The sequence below is a fragment of the Rutidosis leptorrhynchoides genome, chromosome 6, assembly GCF_046630445.1.
Source record: "Rutidosis leptorrhynchoides isolate AG116_Rl617_1_P2 chromosome 6, CSIRO_AGI_Rlap_v1, whole genome shotgun sequence".
NCBI lineage: Eukaryota > Viridiplantae > Streptophyta > Magnoliopsida > Asterales > Asteraceae > Rutidosis > Rutidosis leptorrhynchoides.
The window spans coordinates 51,178,406-51,187,454 of record NC_092338.1 but is presented as its reverse complement, the minus strand read 5'-3'; positions in this window follow the sequence as shown (position 1 = coordinate 51,187,454).

Genomic DNA, 9,049 nt, shown 5'->3' with positions numbered 1-9,049 from the left:
TTGGTAGAATTATGAGGAAGAGAAATGGGAGATGTGTTCTTAAAGTTAAAGGATACACTGAAATATGTGTATTTAAATTGAAATGTTTGTAAATATCTCTACGTGTTACAGAAATTAAAGGTGTGAACATTGATTGAAAAATATATTCAGCTTGTTCTATAGCTAGTTGATATTGACAGCAAAGTTACGTTAGTCGACAAAACAAAAGAAATAAAAAGAAAATAAAAGTTGGATAATGATCAATAACTAATTTTGTTTTTGACTGTTTAACATACTCATCAAAGTTCACGGGGATATATATTGACAATGAAGTGTATCACTAGGTCATGATTATCTGCATTATTCTATATCAAAAAATTTATTAATAATAATAATACTAATTATTAATAATATTATTAATAATAATAATATTTTTGATAAAGATTTTATTAATAATAAATGGTAAAGATAATAATATGATAATATTAATAACAACAAAAATTGATAAATTTTAATTGATAAGTTTAATTATAATTAATAATAATGATAACTATGATAAATTTTTTTATCGAAACAAAATACGTTCGCATAAAGTATTATATATCTAATACACATAATTGTTCGTGAATCGTCAGACATGGTCAAAGGGTAACTGATTATCTAAATATAGATTTCAAACTTTCTAGACTCAAAATTACAGATTTTGCTTATCGTGTCGGAAACATATAAAGATTAAGGTTTAAATTTGGTCGGAAATTTCCGGGTCGTTACAACTGGGCGCTTTTCAGAATTCCAGAATAAGAGATCATAATTCTAAAAGATAAATGTTATACATATAACTGTTGATGTAGATATGTTGTGCATTTTTAAAGTACTGATTGCTGATTCTCGGTAATTGTTATGGCAGTTCTCTTTACAAGATGCGGATGAGTATATGATAGGGTTTCAATGAATAAATATAATGATTTGTCAGAGAGATTTAAGCCAAAAAGCAACGAGGTTGCTGATACGTCTTCTGGTAATATGATGGAATATAAAAGAATTCTCCTTATCAAAAGGGTAATTGTATATATCAGGATTATAGTAAGGCTATTTCGAATGAAAAGTCAAAGTTAACTTGCTGGAGCTGTGACAAAATTGGCTACTTTGAAAAGGGATCACAAAGTTATTTTTGCTAATAAATGCCAAAGGATCTGACGCGGCTACGTGTTAAACTTTTACTCAGTTGTCGAGAGTTTCTCAGGTGCATAACTATATACATAAGTCTTTTCTTCCGTACATGAAGTGCGGTTGATTCATCCTATCGATTGAGGTGTTTTCAAGAATCACAAAAGGTTTGAACGTAGATTGTAATCGTCAAGATACAAATGAGGTTTAAGATGAGATCAAGTGGCAAACTTGAAGAATTGTTTAGTTTCATATGTTATAGTCAATATTTTAATTCTTTTTAATTGTCCAATGTTATTAGTCCACAGTCGATAGTCCACAGTTAACAGTCCAATAATTCATATTCATATATAATTTAATATATAATATTCGAATTAATTAATATGTATCGTGACCTGTGTACATGTCTCAGACTCGATCACAACTCAAAGTATATATATTATTGTGGAATCAACCTCAACCCTGTATAGAGAACTCGATCATTACTGCATATAGAGTGTCTATGGTTATTCCAAATAATATATATATATATATATATATGCATCGATATGATATGTCAAAACCTTGTATACGTGTCCCGATATTTAAAGTGCGTAAAATAAATACAGAAATTAAATGACGATAAATAAAATGCGTAAAGTAAATAACAGAAATTAAATGACGATAAATAAAATTGTGAGCATATAAATTGCGATAAATAAACTGCGATAAATAAATTGCGATAATTAAATATAATAAGGAATTAACAGTTAACTAGGAACAGTTAGCTAGGATTTTGTTAGCGTGAATTCTTAATAAAATTTCATATTATTAATTAGTCTGTTTCTAATCAATTTTTATTGTGTCCATTATTTCTTCATTATGCCACTTATTGAATTCTGATAGGTCAAAATCCAAATATGAAATTGAATGAAAATGGTTATTCTGTGGTGAACGGATTCGTATATCTGTGGATGTAAGTAGGATAGTAAATGAATGTTGAATCAGATTTGAAGAACGTTCAATGTAACTTATTAATGTAAAATCTAAATATTCCTCGGGTATTACCTACCCGTTAAAATATTTTCACCATTAACAGTTTGTACAAAAGAATTTTTAATTACAATCTTTATGAAAAACATATATACATATATATTTTCTTCAGATGTAATTATGGATTTAATGAGTTAACATAATATTAAACTCATTTAGTTTTCGATTGGAACTAGAATAAATAATCTCTAAAACTTTAGAGATTACATATTCGCCATGTTGAACGAAGATAAATGAGGTAGAACGATACGTAGAACGAAGATCATACTCGAAGTACAGATGGTGATATCGAGGCATGGATTGTTGATGGTACTTGTGCTGTTTATTGATGGTACTGTTGGTGTCGTTGATGTTGCTGAAGCTGGTATGTTTTGCACCATATTTTCCAAGGCTACAACTCGGGCGTGAAACTCATTGACTTTATTACTCCAGGATAATTGTCGGTATGAACGAGCGAATGAATAAGGTTTTGAATCTGACCTGTGATATAGTCGTGGCGAGACACTCTGGAAATGAGAGAGAAAATGGTATTACGAACAGGTTCGTCGGTAAGTGCTTCAGATTCTTCACCAAGAGTGCAGGTTGGTGAGTGGAAAGGATCGCCTTCTTCTCGTCTCCATTGATTAAGTCGACTACGAACTCATCATATGAATTGGGGATGGATGATTGATTGATTCATTCCAGTGACTCATACTTTCGGAGCTCAGGTGGATATCCATGCCGAAATAGCTGTCAGAATAACTATCGGAATCTGAGGGACTCGAACTGGTTGAGGGATTCATCTCGTACGATCAGATGAATGATTTTTGATAAGAAATAGATTATAGGATGTAGATTAGTACCCTGCAATACATAATTTACATATGCATATATAATACTAAAATCCCATAAGTTACGAAGGAATATACGGAATACGACAGGCAAAGTTTACAGTAACAGGTACGCTAAGATATGGATTAGCAGATATGCTAAGATATGAATTTATCTATACACTGTCTATGCAATAGAGGCAGTAAGACGTGTCTAGACTTTAAGGATGATAAGCAATTAATTTTCGACACTAAATGATAAGCAAAACTTTTGACATGCAGACACAGTCGAAGTCCAGACTCACTAATGCATCTAAACAACTATTAGTTAGACACACTAATGCAAGACCTGGTTCGCTAAGACCACCGCTCTGATACCAACTGAAAGGACCCGTCCTAATCCATCCGGACAAAGTCCATATCGATTATAAACGATTCACAACAGTTGATTACATCGCGAGGTACTTGACCTCTATATGATACATTTTACAAACATTGCATTCGTTTTTGAAAAGACAATCTTTCATTACATTGAAAGTTGACAACATGCATACCATTTCGTAATATATCTGACTATAATTGACTTAGTAATAATCTTGATGAACTCAACGACTTGAATGCAACGTCTTTTGAAATATGTCATGAATGACTCCAAGTAATATCTCTAAGATAAGCAAATGCACAGCGAAAGACTTCTTTCATACCTGAGAATAAACATGCTTTCAAGTGTCAACCAAAAGGTTGGTGAGTTCATTAGTTTAACATAAATAATCATTTCATAATTTTAATAGACCACAAGATTTCATATTTCCATTTCTCGTAAACATACGTCCCATGCATAGAGACGAAAAATATCATTCATATGGTTTGAACACCTGGTAACCGACATTCACAATATGCATATAAGAATATCCCCATCATTCCGGGATCCTCCTTCGGACATGATATAAATTTCAAAGTACTAAAGCATCCGGTACTTTGGATGGGGCTTGTTGGGCCCGATAGATCTATCTTTAGAGTTCACGTCAATTAGGGTGTCTGTTCCCTAATTCTTAGATTACCAGACTTATTACAGAGGGGCATATTCGATTTCGATCATTCAACCATATAATGTAGTTTTGATTACTTGTGTCTATTTCATAAAAACATTTATAAAAATTGCGCATGTATTCTCAGCCCAAAAATATAAAGGGTAAAAAGGTAAATGAAACTCACAATCCAATATTTTGTAGTAAAAAGATTCATACGACGAAACTGAACAATGCAGGGTTGGCCTCAGATCCACGAACCTATATCAAGTATATGTATATTAACACATATAATTGTAATCGGACAAATTTATATATATTTAATGATATAAATTTTATATTAAAATTTATAGGTTTCCTTAATAAAGTAAATATATTCATTTTTTATATATATATATATATAAAAATATTACTATTATTAAGTGATATGTATTGAGTATAGTTTTTAGTAGTTGTTTGATAAATTAATTAAAAGGTGATATTATCTTTTACTAATAATCATAGTAAGTGCTTTTAATAATAATAATAATTATAGTAATAATAACCATAATAATAAAAAATGTTTAGTTGTATTATTTTCATAATATTAGATTTTAATAACTATTTATAAAATAATAATTTTAATAATAATAATAATCTTAAAATCGTATTAATACTAATAATTATAATAACTATAATAATAATATTACTTATAATACATATGCAAATGATACTAATAATAATCATGATATCAATAATAACAATAAATATAACAATAATAATAATACTACCTTAAGAGAATTGATAATCCTCAAAAAGAATGAAACTGTCACTCCCTGGGATTGAACCCGCGACCTCTCGAAACCCCAAAACCCACATAAACCATCCATCCTCCTATTCCTTTCTGATTTTACTCACTTAGATAAATATATAAACCCGTATACCTTCATTTCGGCCCACTTAGAATAATCAAAATATAAGCCCAACAATTAGTGCTAAAACCATTTTAATAACTCTCGGCCCAAACAATTAGTGCTAAAATTTACATTAATTATTCACTCCCAACCCCAAGTAAAATATAAAAAGTTTTAAAATTCAACAAGTAGTTCCTAAATACAATTTTTAATAAGTCTATAATTTGTAAAACTCATTTTCGGATCCTTGTTTATTTTAAAATCACATAAGTTCGAATTTAACTTGTTTAATATCAATCGTAACATCAAACGAGTATTACAATCATTTAATATTTATTTTTTTAATATACTTTATTTATATATATAGATATATTTTAAATAATAATTATTATAATATCCTATTTTTATAACAACAACATATAATACTTCAAATTATATTTTGAATTATTATTTATATATACATACACACATATCTATTTACAATTAATTGTTCGTGAATCGTCGAGAGTAGTCGAAGGTCAAATGAATATATGAAAACAATTCAAAAATTTTGAGACTTAACTTAACAGACTTTGCTTATCTTGTCAAAGATATTAAATCGTATCGAGAGATTGGTTCAAAATTAGTCGAAATTTTCCGGGTCACTACACCCACATCCCCAAAATGGTCGTGAAAACACAAGATACAAGAAAGATGAAATTATTTGGAAAATGAACATTTCCAAAAACCAAACGGGAGAGAAGAAAGTCTGGAAAGAAGTTACAAAGATAAGCATGAACAACAAGACTAACTTAGAAGATCAGAATTATGTTAAAGAAAACCCCACTCCGGCAGAGGCAGTTAAAGGTAAGAATGATAGGCCACAACCTGACCACAGCTACATTAATTATTGGGATGATAAGGGGTGTAAATCCAAAACCAACAATGTGGGGAAGGTTAGAATGGTATCTCTACTTAATGAGGAAGATAATCACTGATAGTGCTCCAAATAAACATATATTTAGTATCAATATCCTTCCTATATGTAAAGTTTTCATTTGCAATTGTTCTATTTCCAAGTGATATTCGTTTATAATAAATAAAGTGCAAAGACAAAAGGCGAAAATGAAGATTCGAAGACAAAAACGTCCAAAAAGCTCAAATGTACAAGATATAATTCAAGTGGTTCAAATTAATGATGAGAAACGTCTAAAATTGACAAGAGTACAAATTACGAAACGAAAAGCACGAAGATTAAAGAATTGAAGAAAAAGCGTCCTAAAACTGGAAAAGGGTCCTTAAAGCCATAGTGCACTCAAAAGCGTCCCAAAAATTGAGTTAAAAGACTTGCGCGGATTTTGGGAGTTAAGGAAAATAATTTTTTGTGCAAATTACAAATTGCAAAACGCAAAGTACAAGATATTAAATCGTACGAAAGGACGTTCGAAAATCCGGAACCGGGACCTGAGCCAACTATCAACGCGCGACGTAACGGACCGAAAATTATAAGTCAACTATGCACAAGAATATAATATAATATATATATTATATTATATAAAATTATATATTATATTATATAATAAATAAATAAGAGCCGCCCACGTTTCAAATGAAGAATGTGTCCTGGACAGGCTGGCCATGCGATCGCATGGCCTGGCCTCCTTAATCCCATGCGATCGCATGGCAGGGAAAGGCTGGCCACATTTATAAAAGGCGACGAATTTTGCAGTTTATGTACACCAATTCAATCTCTTTACTCCCTCTGTATAATATATATATATATATATATATATATATATATATATATATATATATAGTGTAGTTTTATATTAGTTAGTTTTGGGTTATGCAAAGGTTATTTTACGGGTTTTAAAGTCGAAGCTCTGTCCGTGTAACACTACGCGATACATAATCAATGTAAGCCATGTTCTTCTTTTTAAATTAATGTCTCGTACTTAAGTAATTATTATGCTTATTTAATGCCGAAGTAATCATGATGTTGGGCTAAATACTAAAATTGGGTAATTGGGCTTTGTACCATGATTGGGGTTTAGATAAAAGAACGATACTTGTGGAAATTAGACTATGGGCTATTAATGGGCTTTATATTAACTAAATGATACCTCGTTAATTTAATATATAGACTTATAATTTGACGTATTTATATATAACCACATACGCTTGACTGGGCACGGTGGCGGGATATCTATAAATACCAATAATTATTCATTTTACCGGACACGGAACTGGATTAATAGTCACTGGACTCATTAAAACAGGGGTGGATTACATTCAAGGATAATTGGTGTAATTGTTAACAAAGTATTAAAACCTTGGATTACACGCAGTCGATAACCTGGTGTATTCATTAAACAAAGTATTAAGACCTTGTTACAGTTCGAATCCCCAATTAGTTGGAATATTTGACTTCGGGTATAAGGTTAATTTGGCGAAGACCCTCGCACTTTATTATAATTATGACCGATGGACTATTATGGACAAAACCAGATGGACTTATCGAATAATTCAGGACAAAGGACAATTAACCCAGGGTAATAAATTAAAATCAAAACGTCAAACATCATGATTACGGAAGTTTAAATAAGCATAATTGTTTTATTGTATTTTTCATCGTACTTTTATTTACTAACTATTTTATTTAACGTCATTTATTTATTGTCATTTATTTTTCGCTACTTTAATTATCGTCATTTATATTTTGCATTAGGTTTTAATTGTGACTTAAAATATAAAATCGACAAACCAGTCATTAAACGGTAAACCCCCTTTTATATATTATTAATATAATATATTTTGTACAGATATAATTATTTAAAAATATAGTGTAAAATAAGTCGTCTCCCTGTGGAACGAATCGGACTTACTAAAAACTATACTACTCTACGATTAGGTACACTGCCTATAGTGTTGTAGCAAGGTTTAGGTATTTCCCATTTGTAAATAAATAATTATAACTTGTGTAATTTTTAATAGTATTTCGCAATAAAAAATATATAACTATTTCGTATACACCTCTACGCACATCAATCACTTTCTGTTAGGCAAAGCAATTGTGGGTAATGTGGCAAATCACAATCTGTTGCAACAACTCAGACGTTTATGTGAAGTTCAGGGTCTCTTTGATATGGAAGTCAAATATTTGGGGGGGACTAGAAGTTATGCTTTTATTCCAGACCATGGAAGCAGCTTCAAGCATACTAAATAATGAATCCCATGGTATAAGAAGATGGATCAAAGATCTCCGAAGTTGGAATAGCTCTACTCGATACCTGGGAAGATTAACTTGGGTTAATGTAATCGGTGTCCCGGTAACATGCTGGAACGAAACAACATTTGCCAAAATTGGTGGTTGGTGGGGAGAGGTGATAGAGATGACGAATTGTTCACTTGAGGGTGATCAAAACCTGACTTCCGGACGTATCTTGGTTAAAACGATGGACACTCAATTCATCAATGATTCGGTATTAGTGGATCATAAAATTACCCCTTTCTATGTTAGTGTGTATGAAGACTTCAATGACCTAATCCAGATGGATCTTGAGAAAGATGATCGTGATGTTGATGACCAAAGTTCGACCAAATCAGATGACATGGATATTAATGATGATAGTGATGAATAACCATCTGATGAAGATGAGGCGAAGACATCTTCACCGAAGAAATTTTCGGTGGGAATGGAAGTGGTGCCTGAATCTGAAAACAAACGGTCAGAATCCAAAAAGGTGGAAATCGAAGGGTCTTTTTTCCAGATACCCAAAAGTTGTGATGGTTTCAAGAATTCTGTTGGCGGTGTTAATGAGGAGTCACTTTCACAAAGTCCAAAAAGCGTAAATATGGAAGAGACCGTATTAAAAAACAAAGAGAATGATTGTGTGGGGCCTACCCAAAAAGCATCGTCTAAATCTATTAGCCCTAAGTCAAAAAGTCGCTCATACTCGAGAAGCATTGATGATTGTATTGGGCCTATTCTGGGTGGCAATAACTCTGAGCCCAATAATGATCGCCCATTAACGAACAATGTGGATATTCACCCATTGGGCCAAGATAAGTGCAACTTGGATCCAGGCAAGTCGTTTCAATTAAATTTCAATCCAAGTCATATTCAACAATGTGTCGACCGCTTCAAATCATCGTCGTTGCC